This window comes from Phascolarctos cinereus, unplaced genomic scaffold (assembly GCF_003287225.1).
Source record: "Phascolarctos cinereus isolate Bilbo 61053 unplaced genomic scaffold, phaCin_HiC Scaffold_1;HRSCAF=81, whole genome shotgun sequence".
In the NCBI taxonomy this organism is placed as follows: Eukaryota; Metazoa; Chordata; class Mammalia; order Diprotodontia; family Phascolarctidae; genus Phascolarctos; species Phascolarctos cinereus.
The window spans coordinates 141,800,713-141,823,413 of NW_027555514.1; positions in this window are offsets into that span (position 1 = coordinate 141,800,713).

The following is a 22,701-nucleotide window of genomic DNA, read 5'->3' on the forward strand; positions in this document are numbered from 1 at the left end:
ATTATTTTGTGATATTAAATCATATGTCTTGCAGAGAATGGTCAATATTTGTAATGGATTGCAAGACTGTGAAATGAATATAGTTTTCAAATGTGAGAGTAGGTAGGAAGAAAAAATTGTTTGCAATGATGAATGAAAGATTGAATGAATGAATTCCCAAACTTTGCCTAGAGCATATAAATACCTTGTTCTACCTTTCTTTTGTTTCTTTCCCTTAAATGTCTGGCATGATAGCCCACAGTAACATATCACTTTCAAATATAAGCTGACATCTGCTAATTACTTACGTGCAGGTTATTGTGCTAGGTACTGAGAATACAAATACTCCAATTAGAACTGCTGCTGCACCCAAGGAAGACTAAGGCACAGACCTTTCCTCTTTCTATTAAGGAGCTCCTTTCAGCTGTGGACTCATGAAAGTGGACTGAGTTTAGTCCTAGGGAGCCTGATCCCCTAAGGTTATGTTCCTTTTATCCCCTCCGTATTCTTTGGCTCTTTACGCTTGAATATAATCTAAACCAATATAACCTTAGGTTTTGGCTCATGTCTAGGGTTTCCAGAAAGGGGAGAGTAGTAAGGTACTATAAATCAGGTTTAAGACACCGATTTATTTCTCACACATAAAAGAAATGATCAACATATGAGATTCATGAGCATGCATTAACAAGAGGCTTAACAAAACACCTGAAATAACATACCTATTCTTAAACTCTCCTAGAAATTTGAGACTTAAAAATCACTAAACTACAAAGCAGTTTGTAGGACTGTTGAATTAGCATTTCACATTTCACTTTGGCTCTACAATGTCTTTGTCATGGTTGCTATCTTCTGGAAAGTTGTTGTGCCTGGGTTTGGGATAATTGTCTGACTAGTAGTAATCTCCTCCAAGAAACACTAGCTAGTTCTAGGGCTATATCCAAAAGAGATCATACAAATGGGAAAAGGACCCACACGTACAAAAATATTTATAGCAGCTCTTGTTGTGGTGGCAAAGAATTGGAAATTGAGAGGATGCCTATCAATTGGGGAATGGCTGAACAAGTTGTGGTATGTGAACGTAATGGAATACTATTGTGCTATAAGAAATGATGAACCGGCTGACTTCACAAAAACCTGGAAAGACTTGTATGGTCTGATGCTGAGTGAAATGAGCAGAACCAAGAGAACATTGTACACAACAGCCATGTTGTTCATTGACTAATATTGATAAACTTAAACCTCCCCAGAAATACAAGGAACTAAGACATCTCCAAAGGCCTCATGATGGAAAATGCTATCCACATCCCAAGAAAGAACTATGGAGTTTGAATGCAGATTGAAGCATACTATTTGCTATTTTTTTTTCTTCTGTTGCATTTTGTTTCCTCTTTCTGGTGGTTCCTCTTATTGGTTCTAATTCTTACAACATCACTAATGTGAAAATATGTTTAATAGGAATGCATATGTATAGCCTATATCAGATTGTGCACCATCTTGGAGAGGGTGGTGGGGAAGAAAGGGGAGAAAAAATTTAAACTCAAAAGCATATGAAAGTGATTGTTGATAAATCTAAATAAATTAATAAAAAATAAACACTATCTAGGTTCCTTCAAAACACAGCTCAGATCTTACTTCCTACATGTGGCCTTTCTTAGTATATGCTTATTCCTTCCCTCCTTCCCTTCTTTCCTTTCTTTTTTTTTCCTTCTCCCTTCCTTCCTCACTCCCAGAAACTGAGATGGTGGAATTATGCCCCCAAAGTATTGGGGTAAATGTATATTTATTCTTGCTATATCTTTGAAGTAATGCCTTTGTCAGAGCTAATCTGTTGTTAAGTGGTTAAAAGGAAGTTAAAAGGATTGTCAGTGAGCTCCTAAAATGAGGAGAACAGAGTTGGTGGGGGTTCAAGCTAATGGCAAAAAACAGTTTTCAACTCCATCAGGATACTAGAGTACCCCGAAGGGGACAGGATAAAATATAACAGACTTGGTCTTAAGACAGTAGAGCCAGAGCAACTATGTTACAAGTATATTATCCTATAAGATTTCCTCTCCTTTAGGGCAGCACTTCTTAAACTGTGGGTCATGACCAAGGTTTCTGAACATGCAACAAGGAAAAATTAATTAAGAATCAAATGTGTAATGAATCCAAGGTGTTTCTAGCCGCACTTGCCCGTGTTGCATCGCACAACCTTACTAGGCTTTGGTTCTGAATGCAAAGCATGCACACTTCACTGCACGTGCCCTCAGGCCACCCGACACCAACAAATGCTGCCAACATACAGAAAGGGGTCTCTGATGGAAAAAGTTTGAGAAGCCCTGCTTTAGGGTACAAGAGCAGAGAGAGGCCTTCTACCCTTTTAGGGTAAAAGTGGGCATATAGTTTTCCTTTATAGGAGCTGAAGAGTATTCTTTTGTGACCGGATTGTTGTTCCTTGATCCTTCCCCTTTTTCTTCCTATTTGCTTGCAGTTTAGTATTTTCTTTTTCACCTTGACCTGGAAACTCTGGATTTGGGAATCTGTCTTTTCCAGCTGTTTTCAATTGGAGGTTTCTTTCTGAAGGTGACCAGTAGATTCTTTCTATTTTCACTTTGCCTTCTGGTTAAAATAGATTTGGTCAGTTTTCTTTTGTGATTTCTTTAAATATGGTATCTATCTTTTTTGTTTAGTTATGGTTCTCAGGTAATTTAATGATTCTTAAAAGTTGTCTTTTTTTTTTAACATAGTTACCTCTTACATTCTAGAGTTTTAGTCTTTTGACTTTGTTCCAATATTTATTGTATCATTAAATCATTGAATCTGTTCTGTTCTCTTTTTCAGGGAGCCTACTACTTGGGTCATGTTTTATGCCTCTAGTCTACACTATTTATCGCTCCCCCCATCCAATTAAACTGAAACCCTCCTTTTCTTTTTGGTTAGGTTTTTTTTAAACACTTCATTCTCTCTGAAAAAAGCTACAGACTGAGGAAGTATTCCTTGATTCCCTTTGCTCTGACTTCAAGAACGAAGATAGCCTGCACTTTGATCCTAAATAGCAATTCATTGGCTATTGCAAAAAGACAAACAACCTAAACTCTGCAGGACACTGCACATTTTTTCCTGCTCTCCATACGTGTAGGATTGAAATTCACAGTCCTTTGAGAAGGATCTGGGGTAAGTGGCTACTGGAAAATGGCTCTAGGTTAATACATAATCCTAAACTTTTTTTTTCCTTTAAAAGAGCTTTTATTTTGAACTTTAAAAACACCAACTAACCTGAAGACATTTTCCCAGAGCCATTGACCATACTCACAGCCATAGCGGTTATTTAAGGATATTGACCATAAGAGCTAAGAGCAAAAAATGACCCATATGTGTAAAAATATTTATACTAATTCTTTTTATAGTGGCAAAGAGCTACAAACTAAGGGGGAGACAACAATGGGGAAAAGGCTGAACAAATTGTATGGATATAATGGAACATCCTACCCTAAGAAACAGCAAATGTCTAAATACTGATCATGGCGAGGAATGGATAGATATATCTGGAATCTTGCTCACTCTTCTCCAAAGGAGACTGCAATGCTTAGCTTGAAGGAAGTAGGAAAACAAGTCTCCTCTAAAAGAGTGGTACCAAAGTAGAATTATATCTGCCTCCTTGCATGTTGATGTTTTAGGATCATGATTTTTTAGGCTCAAAACCAAAAGCTTTTAGCTTCCTTGGTCGCTAATCTTTAAAAGGTAAGAGTACCTACAGTTTAGACTCCATACTACATGCTAGTTATACAAAAGATGCTCACTAATAACGAACAGTGAGTAGAATCATTTATCCTAACAGATATCAGACATAAATCAGAGAAGTTCTACAGATTAGAATATGCCTCAAAATACACAAGAGTGAATGAGCTCTTTAGATGGGAACAAGATGAGCTCTAGCTTAAACAACAGAAGAGCTCTGATCTCACAAAAGGAGTGATTCTCCAAAAGCCTATGAATCAAGCTAGAAATCAGGGAAATGCTGAAGCCTTCTGTACTTGTCTGTCTTCAAAATATTCTCTCTTTTCCTCTTCTCCCTTCTCTCTCTCTCTCTCTCTCTTTCCTCCCTCCTAAAGATAGGGGAAAAAAAGTTACCTAGTATTCCTCAAAAATATTCCAAACTAAAAAACACAATAAATAGACATAACCAAAAATACAATAAATAAATTCTAACTGTTCAGAAAAGGGCATTTTAAAAAATCTAACAGTCAAAGCCTTTATTCAAAAGTCAGGTTAAGATGACTTAAAGCTTCTTCACTAACATCTTTTCCCTCTCCCTTTTTCCTCAGCAGAACATTGTTATGGCTACCTCACAGAATAAAAAAGAAAAACCTCACAGAATATCTAGCTCTAGACAATTTTACCAAATACGATAGCTATTTCTCTTCCTCAAATGGTCAAGGAAGTGATCCTGCCTAGGTGTAAGGGCATAGATTTGGTGACCCTCTCAAATATCCATGACAGCTTTAAGATTCTGTGATTGACAGTGAACCAATAATTATGGTCAATGGGCCCCAAAGTCACAGTGGGCTAAATTCTTCATCCAGTTTTTGACACCTAATATTCACTAAATGTCACTGCCAAAATTATATTCCTCCATAGAATTGTGAATATGGAAAAATATATCTTGAGGCCAAAGCTCAACAATATCTAATAAAAGGGATTTCAACCAAAGTAACTAGGAACCAAGGATAAAATTTCCTGTGTCTAATGCATGAATTATTCATATTTAAATCTCACATAAATCTTGGTAATAAAGGTTTCTGCAGGTCAAAGGCATAATTTGTATGAGTCATGTTCTATCTACCTCTGTTCTCAGACCTGAAGCCTGGGGCACAACATCATTCTCCACTATCCATATCAAGTCCTTTGAAAATATGTTGGCCCAGAAAAGAGTTGTATTTATAATTTGCCACTTGGTTTCTGCTGGGAAGAGTGTACCCTTCACCATAAAGATTGCAAAGGTCTTGTTTTGTGTACTAAAGAAATGTTCATTATGCCGGAGCATTTTTTAAGGTATACTTCCATATTTACCTCCATCAGACAAAGCTCCTACTTTCTGAGATCATGAGGTCAAAGACTTAGAACTGGAAGGGACCTATATGATCACCTAATTCAAACTTATTGTTATATACAATATATATTAGAGAATTATATATTATATATATATAAAACTTATCATATATGTGTATGTACACATATATTTATATATGTATATATATACATATACATACATACATATATGTGTGTGTATGTATAGCACATAAAAAAGTCAAAGGCCAAGAATCTTAAAGAGCCTAGAAAGAGGAAGCCAGTTGTCCAAGGGCACTCAGGTAATTAGTAGTGGAGTTGACATTTAAGCACAAATTATCTGACTTCAGACCCGCCATTAATTTTATTTTATGTACCATAAGTTCCACTATACCCTGAACCATCCTTGTTACTTTTCCATTCAGATATTCACTATTATGTTCAGATATAGACTCATGGCTATTTAAAAGACTAATCTTGGGGCAGCTAGGTGGCGCAGTGGATAGAGTACTGGCCCTGAGGTCAGGAGGACCTGAGTTCAAATCTGGTTTCAGACCAAACATTTGACACTAGCTGTGTGAACCTGGGCAAGTCACTTAACCCCAGTTGCCTAAATATATATATATAAAATCAAGCAACATAAATTCCCATGTTCATGATATAAAAATGCATGTTTCATTCTACATCTTGAAGTCATCACCTCTTTGTCAGAAGTTGAGGAGCATTCTTCATCACTAGTCTTCTGAAAGCATAGTTGGTCACCATTTTGATCAGAATTCTTAAGTCTTTCAAAGTTGTTTGTCTTTCAAATGCTATTATTGAACAAATTGTTCTCCTTGTTCTGCTTACTTCACTCCCTATCAGTTCATTCAGATCTTCCCTGGTTACTTTGAAACCATTCTTTTTGCATCTGTTGTTTCTTATGGTAGGATATTCCATTATATCCATGTAATTTTTTTCATCCTTTGGCTCCTCGGTGGTTCCTCAATCACCCCGTTAGTTTCCAGTTCTTTATTACTGTAAAAAGAATTACTATAAATATTTTTGTACATGTGGGTCCTTTTCCTTTTCCTGTTATTTCTTTGGAATAGAGACCTGTTAATGGTATCACTATGTCAAAAAACATGTACAGTTGAGTAACTTTTGGAACATGTCTCCAAATTGCTTTCTAGAATTGCTAGACCAATTCACAGCTCTAAGAGTGAGTTAATATGCTTGTTTCCCTGAAGACTCTTCAATATTGTCATTCTCCTTTTTTGTCAGCATTGTTAATCTCAGGGATGTGATATAGAGCTGCAGTTGCTTGAATTTGCATTTCTCTAATAATCAGTGCTTTGGAGCATTTTTTTAAATTTAGCTGTTTATAGCTTTGGTTTATTCCTTTGAAATCTACCTGTTCATATACTTTGATATGATATATCAATTGGGTAATTGGCCTTACTGTCATAACTTTAAACAGTTTCATCATATCTTGGAAATGAGACCTTTACTAGAGAAATTTGCTTCAATGATTTTTCTAGTTCACTGTTATATTAGCTGCATTCAACTCATATATGACCTCTTTTTTAAAATATATGCCTTAATTTTATTTTTTTAATTGGCAAAAATTCATCTTGTCTCCCTCTTACCTCTTCCCTGACCCCACAAAAAAAGAAAGAAAAACAAAATGCTTACAACATGCAAGCACAGTTAAGGGGGGGAAATCCTGAATTGGTCACATTCTTTGTAAAGAAGAAGGTGGTGAGAGAGGAGTATGCTCAGCACCAGGTCTCTAGGTTTGATGCAATCGACTTCTACTCCCCTGCCCTTCTGCTCTTTTCCTCATCCAGAACCCAATGACAGAGTCTTATCCTTTCTTTATGTTAAACCCATTTTTAAGATCTATACTCCATAGTTCAGAGTTAGTTTTCTTCAGGATGAATCCCTCCACTCACTCAACCTCCTTCCCATTACTATGCCTTCTACTTTCTCTTCTTTTTCTTCTGTTTCCCTGTTGAGTAAAATACTTTTCTTCACACCACTGTGTTTGCATTTTTTAATCCTTTAAATAGTGCAAATGAAAGTGAGGTTCAAGTGTTGCCCCCTTTCCCAACCCAGTCCTCTTTGTTTGAATGGTCTGCTTCTGCCACAAATATGTGAAATGATTTCCCCCTCACTCAGCGTACTCTTTTCCCCCCTCCCTTTCTTTCTTCTTTTAAAATCACCAAAACATGATGGAACCACTCCCAAGCCCTCTTTCTTCCATGATCCCTGATGATGATAGAGTTCTGAGGGGGCACATGTATCCTCTCCCAGTATCAGAAAGTAAACAGTTCGTCTTTGTTTAGTCTCTTATGACTGCTCACTTATATTTACATTTTTAGGTTGCTCTTGCTTCTAATATTGTATTTCAAAGTTTTTGTGCAGCTCTGGTCTTTTCACCAGGAATGTCTGGATGTCCTCTATTTTGTTAAAAATTCATTCCCCCCCCCCAGATTATACCGTTTCACTGGGTAAGTTATTTTTGGTTGCAAATTTTTATCTTTTGGTTTCTGGAATGAATGTTCCAAGCTTCCTGTTTCTGTATAGTACTGACTGCTAAATATTAGGAAACCTTTTCTGTACTTCCTCAGTGGCTTGAATTATTTCTTTCTGATTTCCTGTAGTATTTTTTTCTTTTACCTAGAAGTTCTGGATTTGGCTAGAATGTTCCTGGGAGTTTTAATTTTGGGGTTTCTTTCATGGGGTGATGTGGTTGCTTTTGATTTTCACTTTGGTTCTAAGAGATATGGGCAATTTTATTTTATGATTTTTTAAAAAAAATGATATTTAGGCTTTTTTGTTTGTTTTTGTTTTTGTTTTTATTTTTTATCGTGGCATTCAAGTAGTCCAATGATTCTTAAATTATATATCCTTGATCTGTTGTGTATATGAAATACCTTATACTTTCTTTTATTTTCTTATTCTTTTAGCTTTGTTTTAATATTTCTCATTTTATCATGAAGTCATTGGATTCTCTTTGGTTGATTTCTGATTTTCAGGGAGTCTGTTGTGTGCAAAATTTGTAATTGTTGGGCCAACCTGTTAATTCCCTTTCTAATTTTATCTTCCAGAACTCTCATTTCTTTTCTAATTTTTCCTCTAGAATTCTCATTTCCTTTTCAATTGTATACCCTATCATTTTTATTTCATTTATAAATTTGTTTTAAGAAAAAGATCTCTTGCTTCATCTTTTCCAGGACTTCTGGTTGAAGCTGTACCCCAGCTGTGTTTTTCTTTGCACCTTTTTTTGGTAAATGCATTGGAGTTATTTTCTTCTGGGCTTGCTTCTTGAGTGTCTCAGTTACCATGATAGCTCTTTATGGTGAAATTCCTGTTTTGTTTGTTTATCCTTCCAGTCTACTTCCTGACTTTGGACTTTGAGTTAGGGCTACAGTTGAGTTCAGAGCCATACAGCTACTGCTTGTTTCTGGACTTGCTGTTCACTCAGTAGAAAGCCTGTGAACATTCCTGGCCTTGGACAGCTACCACTAGATGCAGATCCCCTCCTCAATCTGCACTGGATCAGTGACTCAACACTGGGTAGTGAGCAATAGAGCTACCTGTTGGCCTGTTTCTATTCCCTGCACAAGGTCAGACCCCTCTATGCCAGATTTGGGAACTCCTCTTGCCCTGGTGCACAGGGTGGGCAGGCCCTCTTTTAATCCCTGTACTGGAAGGTTGCTCATTGCTGTTTCTGGCTAGCCCAAGTTCCTAGAGTCTGCAAACTTCTTTGTTTCCCTATGCATACCTAGACTAGAAAAATGACTCATGGTGAATTTTTTTTCTTGGATTTCTCAAGCAGAATTTAGTATGGTGCATTTTTCTAGATCTTTGTGAAGTAGTTGGAAGGGAGGGATTAACTATACTTTTTCCTGATACTCTGGAATCTTTGCTAGTCTCTTTCTCAAAGTCACTTTTAGCATCAAAGGGGCTTTCCCAATAAGAAGCCAGCATTCTACCTCAGACATCCCACCCATTCATCCTGTCTTCTGGGACACCCTTTTGACTTCTGGAACCTTCTTTTTGCCTTACTGTAATCTCTGGACCAGAGGTAGGCTCCAGGGAACTTAACCCTATCACCTGTGGAACTTGTGCATTGGGAACTACGCTTGCCCAGTTAGTGAGTGCAGTATGTCACATACCCCCACTATATCTAGCTGGCCTCAGTTAGCTTCACATTCTACTCCTAGCTGCTGAAACTTCTAGAACAGAGAAAATGCTTTGGGAGATGACCCTTTCAGATATGGAACTCCTGCCCTGGGACACACCATGGTTATAGTTGTTGAATATTTTACATGATCCTACTCCCCGAACCCCCATTTGCTTTTGAGGTCTGGAAACATAATCAAAACAATACTGCCATTGCTATTGAAAAGGACATGTCAAAAAAAAAAACCTCCTATGGCTCTATTCACAATTCCTAGGATTTTTCAAACAGGAACAGCCCTTTCTGACCACTACTCTCCTATGTATATTATCTCCTTCTATTTGACAGGCTTTCAATTTCACATTTATATTCCCAAAGAATATAACTGCAACAAAGTAAGAACTTAATAAATACCTTTTCATTCATTCAGGCAGATAGGCTTGGAAAGGTAATAGAGGAGATGCTAGCGATTTTTAGAGTGATAGTTATAGCTTTCTATTGTAGTTTGACAATTCAGGTTTTGCATTTAATTATTTTGCCATTTAATTAATCCAGAACTTAGCTCAGTGTTTGGCACAAGCAGCGCATATGTTTGATAAATGCTTATTGACTAATCAATTAACTCCACAACTTTGTAACTATGAATTTCTTTTTGATATTTGCAAAATATTATTACTCAGTCTTGGTTTAATAAACATTAATCTTTTTTTAAAGCCTAAAACCCCAGGAACTATGGATTATTATTCTAAAGAGCCTAGAAGGCAGACATTACAGAAAAAATATGAAATTGGGCAACTGATCATATGATCAACAAGCATTTCTTAAGCACTTACCATGTGCTAGGCTCTATGTATATAAAGACAAAATGAAACCATTTATGCCACTAAGGAGCTTACATTTTATGGGAGAGACAACACATATGAGTATGGACATACAAAAATATATGTATATAAATATGGACAAAATACGTAAACACGAGGTAATTTGGAAGAAGAAGGCACCAGCATCTAGGGCTTCATGTAGAAGCAGCTGAGCCTGATGGAAATTAAGAATTCTAAGAGGCCAATGTGAGGAGCAAGAGTACTCCAGGTGTGGTACAGTCTGTGCTAGTGCTTATCATGTGTGAGTTCTTCATAAAATAGTCTTTTAGGCAAACTTACATCTAGCATGCAAACAATGTGGCCAGCCCATAGGAATTCACTCTCTACAGCAGAGTTTGAATGCTTGGCAGTTTGGCTTGAGAAGAGACTTCAGTGTTCAATACCTTATCTTGCCAGGTGATCATCAGAATCTTCCTACGACAATTCAAATGGAAGCAATTCATTTTCTTGGCATGGCACTCATATACTGTCCAAGTTTCACAAGCATGCAGCAGTGAAATCAGCAGAAGCAATACAAGGGTACCCTCAAGGTCTCTTTGAAGAACTTTGGAATTGATTGTGAGACATGGGAGACAATGGCACAGGATGGCTTAGCGTGGCATGGCCTCATCAGATTTTGCTCTATGAGCATAGCAGAATTGCAGTAGCTCAAAAGAAATGTGAGATGCACAAATTTAGAGACATATCCACTCCAAATGTTCATATGGACTATTTGTACCTGACCTGTGGTAGAACCTTCTGAGCTCATATTGGTCTGATCAACCACAGTTGGACACCCTGAAACTTGATCCCAACATAGTGATGTCATTTTAGTCCTTTTCAAGAACAAAGGACAATAATCTGTGCAAAGAATGGAGACAGTGCTGTGGAAATGCAATGTGACATGTGAGAAACAACAAAGATAATTTGACTATATGATGAAGTGAACCAAGGGGAGTATGAACAGAAAGACTGGAAAGGCAAGCACTTACCTACCCAGAAGCTAAAAATCTAAAATCTATACAGATAAGACAAATAGACGTAGCATGGAAAACACAAATATTTCAGAGAAAGGAAATGGCAACATGAAGAGTCAGAAAGACATAATATCTTTGAGTTCTACTGACAGCCTGTTATCCCAAATGCCTGAGTTATTCACCAAAATAAAGCGATGTTAATGTGGATATGTTTTGCATAACTTTTATTAAATGACTGCCTCTTTCTCTACTAACATTTCCTAGTCTTTCTGTTATGTTAGGGTCTATCAAATACTAAGGCAAAATGATTGGCTTGAGACCAATGTGAATTTATTTTGTATATGTTCAGAAATCCTGAGGGGATTCAGAATGGGCTTCCAGCAATAAAGAATCTTGGGGGTTCATTTAAAGAAGGAATGGATGGAGTCTGTCAGATGGGCAACAACAGGAAAGCTGACTACAGCTATTGCAATCTCTGGAACAGTGCACTGGGGGGAGGGAGAGGCCCCCAGGCTAAACATCCCCAACCCTTCTACTTGCCTGGGGCCAGCATGTATCCGAAGTAGACGTTCTTTTGGAAGCTTATATTTATGTAAGAAAGGGCTATATAAATGTGAGTTATTATTATTATCATAGACTCTAAGTAACTACTATTAATAATAATGATAAATATCATTGCTACTCTGATAAGCGAGGAAAATGCAGCCAAACCATGAGAAAGGTAGCCAATTTGAAGATCTCAATCATGGAATCAGGAGTGAGTCAAGTGACCCCTGAAAGTTCCTTCTAGTCTTGTGATTTTAAGATCCTATTGTTTTTAGTGGAATACTTTTCTGTGTTTAGTGATTATCATCCTGATTTTTCCCTAGAAAGATTAAAATCGATGATTGGTGAATTTAATAATTCTTTTCTTACATGTCTTTTCTGGACACAGTTTTCACTGTGACTGCTGCTGTTTTAAGCTTGGGTCCCAAAGAATAAAGAATTTGTTTAGATAGATCTGGTCACAAACAGCTAGAAGGACTCAATCTTTCCCTTCTACTAGCTTCTTTTCTCTGAGATTCTCCATTAATATTTTAACCCTTTACATTTGGAAAGGACCTCAAGAGTTGACTTCATTCAGTTCCCTGCTTCTGGTGAGAAGAATTGAAATTGCTTCAATTAAACAATTTCAACAGTGATTAATTATACACTATATGTAAGGCACATGCTAGACCTTGGGGATACAACAGAGATATCCCTATGCTTTGTTAGTAGGGGCATGCCTGCAAAATAATACATCTTTTTGTTTTTTGGCTAGGCAATTGGGGTTTAGTGACTTGCCCAGGGTCACACAGCTAGTGAGTATCATGTGTCTGAGGCCAGACTTGAACTCAGGTCCTCCTGACTCCAGACCCAGTGCTCTGTCCACTGTGCCATCTAGCTGGCCCTAAAATAATACATCTTAATCATAGTGGAACTAGGAAAATAACATGTAATGCACATCAGCTTTTATTATCATTTCTCTATATAGGTCAGTATGTTTACTTATCCACTTAGGAAAATGTCTAGTAAACTTTCAAGTACTTAAAGAAATGTGAATCATCTTGTGTTTTAGAAAACAAGTTTCTAAACCAAATGATTAGCAGAATGGATTTGGGGGCAGTAATACTGTTTTCACTTATTTGCAATAGTATCTTGAAACCCCCCATTATTGAAGCAAATTTAATTTAATTTATATTGTAAAGGATTATAGTACTAACTATATGTTACTGCTTTGTGTTTAAGCCTTTGTCACTATACTCTTATTAATCTTTTGTGTTCTCAATTATATATATGTAAATATATTATATATATACATATACATTAATATATGTATATATGTATATATATATATATATATATATATATATATATATATATATATGTGAAATCAATATTGTACATGGAGAAGCTTTCTACTTCTCCTTTGGGGAAAACTTGAGACATGAGCCAAATTTAAGCTTTAAGTGATTTTCTCCAGGTTTCTAATGTAGGGGCACAAAGAGCCAAAGAGTATGAAAAAATATACAATTTCCCATAGAATCCAAATATCAATTTTGATGTAATAAAGAAAAATGCTGGATTAAGAGTGTTTTTTTTTCAGTTTAAAAAATTGACTCTAGTAAAGAAAACGAAGACCTACATGTATTTTCTCCTCCACTGAAACGTGGACATTTTGAGAGCAAGGACTGTGTTGCTTTTCTATTTGTACCTCCAATGTTTATCGCAATGCTCATACTTAGTACTTAATAAATGCTTTTCTTTTAATTATTTTTATTCATTCATTCATCTAATCAGGATGGCTTAGTAAATGTATTAGTATATCTGTCCCAAGGTAGAAATGTGGAACCTGGATCTCCCCCTTTTACACAATAGAATAGCTACCATCATAGCCCTGTGGGTCTACGTCCATTCAAAACTATCGCTTGCAAGTGCCCATCATTATGTTTCCTTTTTCCAGTTAGTCAGAAGACACAATTAGCTCAAAATAAAGGCCTTTAATAAAATGGCACAGTAAGAAAAACCAATTCCCTCAGCTACACTCTCCCTCAAATAGAAACTGTCAGTGTGGAGAGTGGGCTCACATTGAGCATACACAAAAGGCACATACAGAAGTCATTCGTGCTGCTAATGCTATAGGATCACCAAGGTCTTCTGGTAATGTCATCAAGTTACTCTCACTAGCCTGGCTTTTCACTGGATGTGGTGTTGCCACTAGGTCCATTGCTTTCCTAGGCCCTATTGGTCTCCTAATGACTGCTGGGCTGTTCTCCAGAGGCCTATTCTGGAGTGGCTGCTAAGTACATAGTATCTACTGGGCATTGATTCTCTGGTCATGCAAATGAACTCAAGCCAGAACACAAGGTGAGCTAAAGAAGAAAGGTGGTTGTTTTCTACCCACCTAGTTTGCATTCATACTTTACACACAGGTGCGCACACACACAGGCACACACACACACACACACACACACACACACACTCCATTATTTTAGTGCTGAGTTTTGGCTAGCAAAGAATCACTTATAAGCGATAGCCTTTTACTTAATTGGAAAGTATATGCCCATTGCCACATATTAGTATTTAGGTTTAGCAAATATTTAATTACAATCTAGGGTGGTATTGGTTGCATTAAAAACTTAAATGCATTGAAATTATGCAGTAGTTAAAGCAGATTAAACTGACCCTTCCGCTAAGACTTTCTCCTCCTAACTTCTCCATTTTTGCTAATGGCAAAAATTATTTTCCCAGTTGTCCACATTCAAAATCTTGTCATCAACTTTTGATGGTTTCTAGTCTCTGCAGCTAAGTATTACAGTGAAGTATTCTAGTTCTTGCAGCTAAGAGAGCTCCAGCTGGTCCTGGAGTCAGGAAGACCTGAGTTCAAATGCAGCCTCAGATACTTTCTAGCTGTATGACCCTAGGCAAGTCACCTAACCTCTATGTACCTCAATTTCCTTAATTGTAAAATGGAGATAATAATAGAAACTACTCTCAGGCTTATTGTGGGGATCACATGAGATAATATTTGTAAAGCACTTAGCACAGTATCTGGCACATAGTAGGAGCTTAATCTATGCTTATTCCCTTTCTGCCCAACATAGTTTACATCCAAATCAATTGGTAAGTCCCAGCAGTTCTGCTTCTGCAAAATTTCTTCTCTTTATCACTTTTCTCTTCCACTGCAACTGCCTTAGTCCAGGATCTCATCACTTTGTCACCTGAATGATAATAATACCTTCCCAACTGCTCTCTTTGCTTATAGTCTCTCGCTGCTGTAATCTAATCTGCACATTACTATCAAAGTAATCCTGAAATGTTCAGGTTTGAACACAAATGCACTTGCTCAAAAAGTCTTTTTTTTGGGGGGGTTAGGCAATGGGATTAAGTGACTTGCCCAGGATCACACAACTATTTAGTGTTACGTGTCTGAGGCCAGATTTGAACTCAGGTCCTCCTGAATCCAGGGCTGGTACTCTATCCACTGCACCACCTAGCTGCCCCCTCAAAAACTCTTCAATGGCTCCCTGTTACCTACTGAATAATAGGCAATCGCCTTAGCTTGTCATTGAAGGCTGTCCATGACCTGGCTTCAACCTATCATTCCAGTTTTATTTCATATTACTTTTCTTCAAGGTCTTGTCATTCCAACTAAGCTATATTACTCATTGTTACCTGGTCTCCTCTTACTCCTTCCTGCTTGTATGTATTTATAGACATCACATGTCTGGAGTGGTCACCTTCACATCTCTACCTGTTGAAATCTTGCCCTGCCTTCAAAGCCCATCTCAGATACCACTTCACCAACAAAGTCTTCCTTGGTCTCCAGAAATCCTAGCTTCCCTTGAGCGGCTTGTGCCACCCTGTGTGATCCTTTCTATGTAATTAATCATATTCTACTTTGCATTATAGCTATTTATAGAAACATCTCATCCCCTTAATACTGTATTCTCTCAGGGGTCAGGGATTATGGGTGGATTTTAAAAAAATCTTTATATCCTCAAATGTCTAGTATAATGCCTTACATATAGTAGGTGAACCTCTCAAAATCTCAAGTGAGTGCTAAATCACTCAAAGTTCAAGGTGATTTTGGTTCCTCCAAAGTCCTATAGTGTTTAGTGGTACCATTTGTTTGGCACTTAGCATATACTATCTTATATTGTGAGTTATCTTTTCATTCATATACGTATTATCATTCCTACTACAGTAAAAGATTCTGGAGAACACTGTCTTACATTTGTTCGTTTTCCCAGTGCCTTGTACATAGAATGTGTTCAGTGAATGTGTGTGTGTGTTTGCATTTATATATATATATATATATATATATATATATATATATATATATATATACATATATATATGTATTTGCATTTATATATGTGCATGTAGATATATATATATATATATTTGTAGTTGATAGTATTTTATTTTTTTCCAATTACATGTAAAGACAACTTTAACCTTCATTTAAAAAAAATTTTTGAGTTCAAAATTTTCTCCCTCCTTCCCTCAAATCCACCTCCTTAAAATGGTAATCAATTTGATACAGGATATATATATGTGCAATCATATAAAACATATTTCCATATTAGTTATGTTGTGAGAGAAGAAACAGACCAAAGGGGAAACACATACACATACACACACACACACACACACACACACACGAAAATGAAAATAGTATGCTTCAGTATGCATTCAGACTATATCAGTTCTTTCTCTGGATATACATAACATTTCCCATCATGAGTCCTTGGAATTGTCTTGGATCATTGTATTGCTGAGAAAAGCTAATTTATTCATAGTTGATCATTGCATAATGTTGCTGTTACTATGTACAATATTCTCCTGGTTCTGCTCACTTCTCTCACGATCAGTTCGTGCAAGTCTTTCCAGGTTTTTCTGAAGTCCACTTGCTCATCATTTCTTATGGTACAATAGTATTCCATTACATTCATATACCACAACTTGTTCAGCCATTCCCCAATTGATGAACATCACCTCAATTTCCAAATCTTGGCCATCACAAAAAGAGCTGCTATAAATATTTTTTGTACATGTGGGCCCTTTTCCCTTTTTAATGATCATACAGGGATACAGACCTAGTATTGCTAGATCAAAGGGTATGCACATTTTCATTGCCCTTTGGGCACAGTAGTGAATATGTATTGATTCAATTAATGTGTCCATTAGGTTCTTTTATAAGTCAGTTAGGTGAATAAGTGGGTAAAAGCACTGAACTTGGAGTCAGTAAGACCTGAGTCCAAATTCCATCTCACATACGTGAATGACCCTAGACAAGTCATTTCACCTCTTTCAACCTTATTTTCCTTGTATGTAAAATGAAGATAAGAAATAGTACCAACATCACAGGGTTGTTGGGAAGATCAGTGTTGCAGTATGCATACAGAGCTTTGCAAACTTTAAAGCATTGTGTAAGTACTGTTATTTTTATTGTTAATAATGATAAATAGCCTAAACTAAATAGGTGTGCAAGGGAGTAAGATTGCAGGGTATTGTATGAGATATTAGGGGAACGAACAAGACTTTGAAATACTCCTTAAGTTACATCATTTAGTCTTATTCTGCTTACACATTGGTCTAACCCTAGGCATTCTAATGAAAGAATGTTGTTCACACTGGGTGACCTTTTCTATCAAGTGATATATGCAGGAAGCTGGACTTCAAGAGAAAATTATTTTTCAGTGCCTAGCACTAGTTCCTGCAATCTTGCCTTCAATTTTCTACAGCTGCATTCTTAGTTTTAGTTCTCATTTTCCAAGATATATATTATGACAGCTTCTGGGAATGGTTCCAAAAAAAACCAGTTTCAAGAAACCAGTGAATTAGCACTAACCAAATTCATAGTTCAAATAATATTTATTAAATGAATCGCATGCAAGTTCCTACTATGCTTTACATTCTATAAAATTAAACCCCACCTCTTGGGAGCCAACAGTTCAATCCCCATATAGTTATGATGCCCAGTAATTGTCTGAAATTGTGATGCCCCTACCATGTCTCTGACAAGAGTGCCATGTGGCATACAATCCTGGAATAAAATAGACCTCCACTGAGCTCAGTGGAACTGGAGCATTTGTCTTCCCTCCCTAGCTCTGGAGCCTGGATTCAATTCTGGAGATGTCTGGTCACTGATAAGAAGGGTAAGGCAATTTTTCTTATGCTCTCTGGTTCTTTGTGCCCCTACAGTAGAGAACTGGAGAAAATCGCTTAAAGCTTAGGTTTGGCTCATGTCTCAACTTTTCCCAAAAGAAGTAGAAAGCTACTCCATGTATAATATTGATCATATATATATAGATAGATAGATAGATAGATATAGATAGATATAGATATAGATATAGATATAGATACAGATATAGATCTAGATATAGATATAGATATAGATATAGATAGGTATAGATATAGATTCCCCTTCCCCTCATATAAGAAATAACGAGAGCACAAAAGATTAATAAGAGTATATTGACAAAGACTAAACACAAAGCAGCAACATATAGTTAGTACCATAATCCTTTACAATATAAATTAAATTAAATTTGCTTCAAGAATGGGGGCTTTCAAGATATGATTACAAATAATTGAAAACAACATGAGCTGTCCCAAAATCCATTGTACTAATCACTTGGTTCAGAAACTTGTAATTCCTAAATAAGAATAAAATAATTAATTGCTAAAAGTAACTTAATCTTATTTATTAATAGCATTCGTAAAAACAACTGTGTGAAGTAAATAGTGTTAGTATGTTATTATCTCAATTTTTCATGAACTGGACATGGGTGAAGTAGGGAAGAACTACACTACCCATAATACCTGGGCACAAGAACCTGAATTTTCATTAGAAGAGGAGACTCTAGGAAGCTTGTTTGTGCCCATGGTACAGTTATTGATGAAAGCACAGGACTTGTTGGAAAATTGAAGAATAGTTGAGGGTTTTTTTCTGGGTTCATGACCATATGGAACTGAAGGTAGTGCCTAAGATAGCTTTCAACTTATTGTTCAACTGTAGACACCCTGCAGTTTCTAACTTGGCTTCATGCCCATAGTCATGACTCCAGCAGAATCTTTGTTTTACATATTCAACTTCCTTCAAGACTCCTTGTCCTAATCGATAGCTACACTGTGGGCAACCACTTAGAAAATGGACTTCCTCTTCTTTCACTGAGTATTCCTGCTCTAGGAAACAAACTTCTTGCCTCTACCATGCCTGTGGGGAAACATTTAAAAAACAAATAAACAAACAAAAAACTCCTTTTTAGTTCAGCTGAAAAATATTAAGAAATAATATATCTGTAGTCTAAAATTATTTTTAGATTTTTTTTTCCTTTCGGAAAATATGTAAAAAGTCAAAGACAAAGGCAAAGGTTCCTGGAAAAAGAACTAAGGGTGGTACAGTGCAAGAGGAGAGGGAATTGTTCCCAGAGAGACAATGCCACATAGGGACAGTAGTTAACAAATCCTTATTGCTATGCACAAAGATGGAAGGGGAACAGGTATTTAAGTGCAGTGCAGCCACTGTTCCCCACAGTTCCATGGGTAGTACATGGTTTATGGCTTAGACATGGAACAGGATATATACACCGATTGAAGGCCCAGGGCCACTCAGAGTTCAAACTTTATTAGTTTTTAAATAATGAGCTGATATAGCACTAATAGGAGTCAGTCCTTTCATTAGCACAGTGAAGCAGTGAATTAAGGCGGACCACTGGATGAGAGTATTTTTGGAGTTGTCTAATAATGGATGAGGAATGAAGGACAAAAAACGAGGAAAGAAGTCCTAATGTGCCACACACAGCATAAAAGCAGCTAGGGATAGGAGGGGTCTGGTCTCTGGGTCAGTTAAACCTTCTGTCTATGCATCCTAGGAGCTGAAACCTATCAAGTCAAATCAGGTTTCACCGGCTCTTTGGGGGGTGATGAAATTTAACACTCACCTAGTTAACATCATTGCTTTTTCCCCACTTGCTGAATCTATGGCCTACATCAGGGCAGTGCCTCCTTCTCCATTCATAGAGGATTAAGATATTGATCATTCTCAATCCCTAAATGGAGTGGTCCAAGAAGGAATTCTGTAATTCTAGTTGAAAATTAAGTGACTATTGATATAAAATGTTAACACAAACCTACATTGTAACACAGCACAACCTTTCCCTTGTATGGGGTTCCTATAATTGTTACCTCAAATTGTCTCAGGGTAGGAACATGTCTAAAGACATGGGGGAAGGAGGATTTAGTAAGTTTGGATACTTCTCTCTCTAAGCTAGAAATGCTTGGATTTGGAATGATGTTAAGTGAATAAAAATTGTTTCTGGCAGACTTGTGCCTAAAACACAGAGTACAGAATTAATATGTTTTTCTTCATCACTTGGCACTTACAGATTAAGAAACTGAGACTCAGAGAGGTTGTGACATTTCTACTCTCATAAAGCTCACGTCAGAGCCAGAATTCAAATTTTCTGAATTTTAGAACAGCACTGTTTTTCTCCCCAATCCATCACAAGTGTCAATGATGACAGAAACTTGGTAATTTGTTTTCTTTTATTCTGTTTCCCCGGATATGCATGGGTAAAGCTTCTCATTCAGAATTTTACTTGTTCTACTCCTTTTGTCTAAGTATTTCTTATGGCTAACAGCTCAAATGTGGTGAGAGAGGGCTTCTTATAAAACATGTAATTTTACTTACCCTGAAAATTTCTCAAGTTTAAAGCTTTTAGTAGGAAATCTGAACTAGTTGCCCAATTTATTGTTTCTTTAAGATCTAACTTCTGTATGTTGAGATAGTTTTTAATGAGGTATTGGTTTAAAGAATGGAGTTGTGATTACTTTCATAAAAGAAACTCCCTGATAAGGCAACTCTCTTGACCAGTGTAGACTGGCATCATCGGTGTAACATATTCTTTGGTCCCAGAACAGTGAGAGGGTTAAGTGACTTGCCCAGACATAGTATGTGTCAGAGGCAGGACTTGAAATCAGATCTTCTGGACTCTAAGGCCAGCTCTCAACTGGATGCTGTGAGTATATCCCAGATGAAGAATGTTGGCATATTAAGCAATGTAATTTTTTAAAAATGAGAATTTTTAGATATGTTTATCATATTTATATTCAGTTTCACAGTTGGTCTTTGTAAAGATTTTGAATATATATTAGAGACTTTCTATAATGTTGTCTTAAAAGAGAGAATTCATTTTGATACTTGAGTAATTGACTTCTCTTGGGTGGGGTTCAGGATGATTATGCCTTATCCTGAATAGTTCTCCATAGTAAATGATGCTGTAACAATGTTCCAATGTAGTTCTAATTGCATGTTTCAAATGAATGCTATAGCATATCATTTATACAGATTTTGTACAATCCTTTTGTAATGAGTGTTTGCAGTATGCACAACATGCTTCAGATGGAGTCTCCACATGGAGGATACTGGTTAGCAGATGGCACTTCTCTTCTTGGTAGATGCTATGGAAATGCTTCTGGGAAAATAGTGATGATGTTGAAGGGAAGGGACTTGGAGAAATTCACTACATGTATAGACATTCTGTAACTAGGTCTAGTCAGCTAATTACATATTGAATAAGAAGTTCTTTGATTGGCTATGGAGGCTTCAAAAAGATCTGTCAGCTTTCCTGACTGTCTCTTTGCCTTATTTGCTTCTGAGGGACCTTGGTGACTCATTCACTCATGGTATCTAGTAAAGGAGTAGAGTCTAATCTTTGGCATTTTGAAAGGTCAAAAGAATGAACCAAAGGAATCCTGGAGTCAGAGTCCAACTGAATTTCTCAGCCAGTGCAGAATTCATGGCCTAGGGAACAAGGAACAATCTTCCAGAACAGAAGAGGTCAAATTTCTGGACATAGCGCAGCCAAACCACATTAAAACATAATTAAGACAGAGACCAGGACCAAGATAGCAGTGCAGAGGCAAAAACCTAGCTGAATTCTCCCAATATTCCCAACCAAACAATTTTAAAATAATACCTCAAATAAAATTCTTGAGTGGCAGAGCCAACAAAAGGTCCAAGACAACTTAGGAGGTCAGCAGGAGAGGTCTTTGACATCAGATGGGGTCCAGTCTGGAACATACATGGTAGCAGCACCAGCTGTGGGCCTTGAAGGCAGCTGTGACAGTGGCAGCAGGAGCTTTGGGAGCTCTCAGCCGAGAGATGGTAAGGAGGTTGGATTGGTCAGAAAGAGCTTACATTGGGGGCAGGACCTGTTGCATTGTCCAAATGCCAGTTCTGGGTCACGGTTCTAGGGTGGAGAGGAATACTCTTTTGGTTGGCCACAAAGAAGCAGAGACACTGGTCAAACTCCCAAGGCAGAGAGGAGCACTAACATTTGCATTTGCAGAAGAGCAGGAGACCTGCTTACAGTTCCAGGGCAGAGAAGAATGTTTGTAGTTGCTCACAAGGGAGAAGGGGACTTAGTCCCTGTTCCAGGGCCCCAAAGAGTGCTAGCATTTGCAGCTGCAGGGGAACAAGGACTTTCCTGGATAAAGACTAGAGCACAGACCAGGAGAGCAGTGACCATACCTCTCTTCTGATCACACCACATGGGAAGCACTGAAAATGTGCATACCACCAGAACTAGCTTTGAAAACAGTAATGCAAAGAAAACCTGAAGCTTGGGACATTGCTTCCCCACCCCCAGATGAGCAGGGCCCCACTTTAACAAATTTTAAAATCAAGAAATAAACTGGAAAAATGAGCACACAGCAACAAAAAAGAACTTGACCATAAAAAAACAAACAAACAAACAGCTACAGTGGTAGGGTAAGCCAAAATATAAACTCAGAAGAAGATAACAATGTGAAAATAGCTACAAGTAAATCCTCAAAAAAAAAATCTCATTGGAAACAAGCCTAACAAAAATTTCTGGAAGAGTTAAAGAAAGAGATAATAGAGGTAGAGAAAAAATTGGGAAAGGAAATGAGAGCAATGCAACAAAATTATGAAAAGAGAATTAACAGTTTGATAAAAGAGGCACAAAAATACTGAAGAAATTAGCACCTTATAAAGCAGAACTGGCTTAGTGGAAAAATAAAATAAAAAATTCACTGAAGAAAAGAACTTCAAAATCAGAATAGGCCAAATGGAAAAGAAGTTACAAAACTCACTAAAAAAAGAATTCTTTAAAAAGCA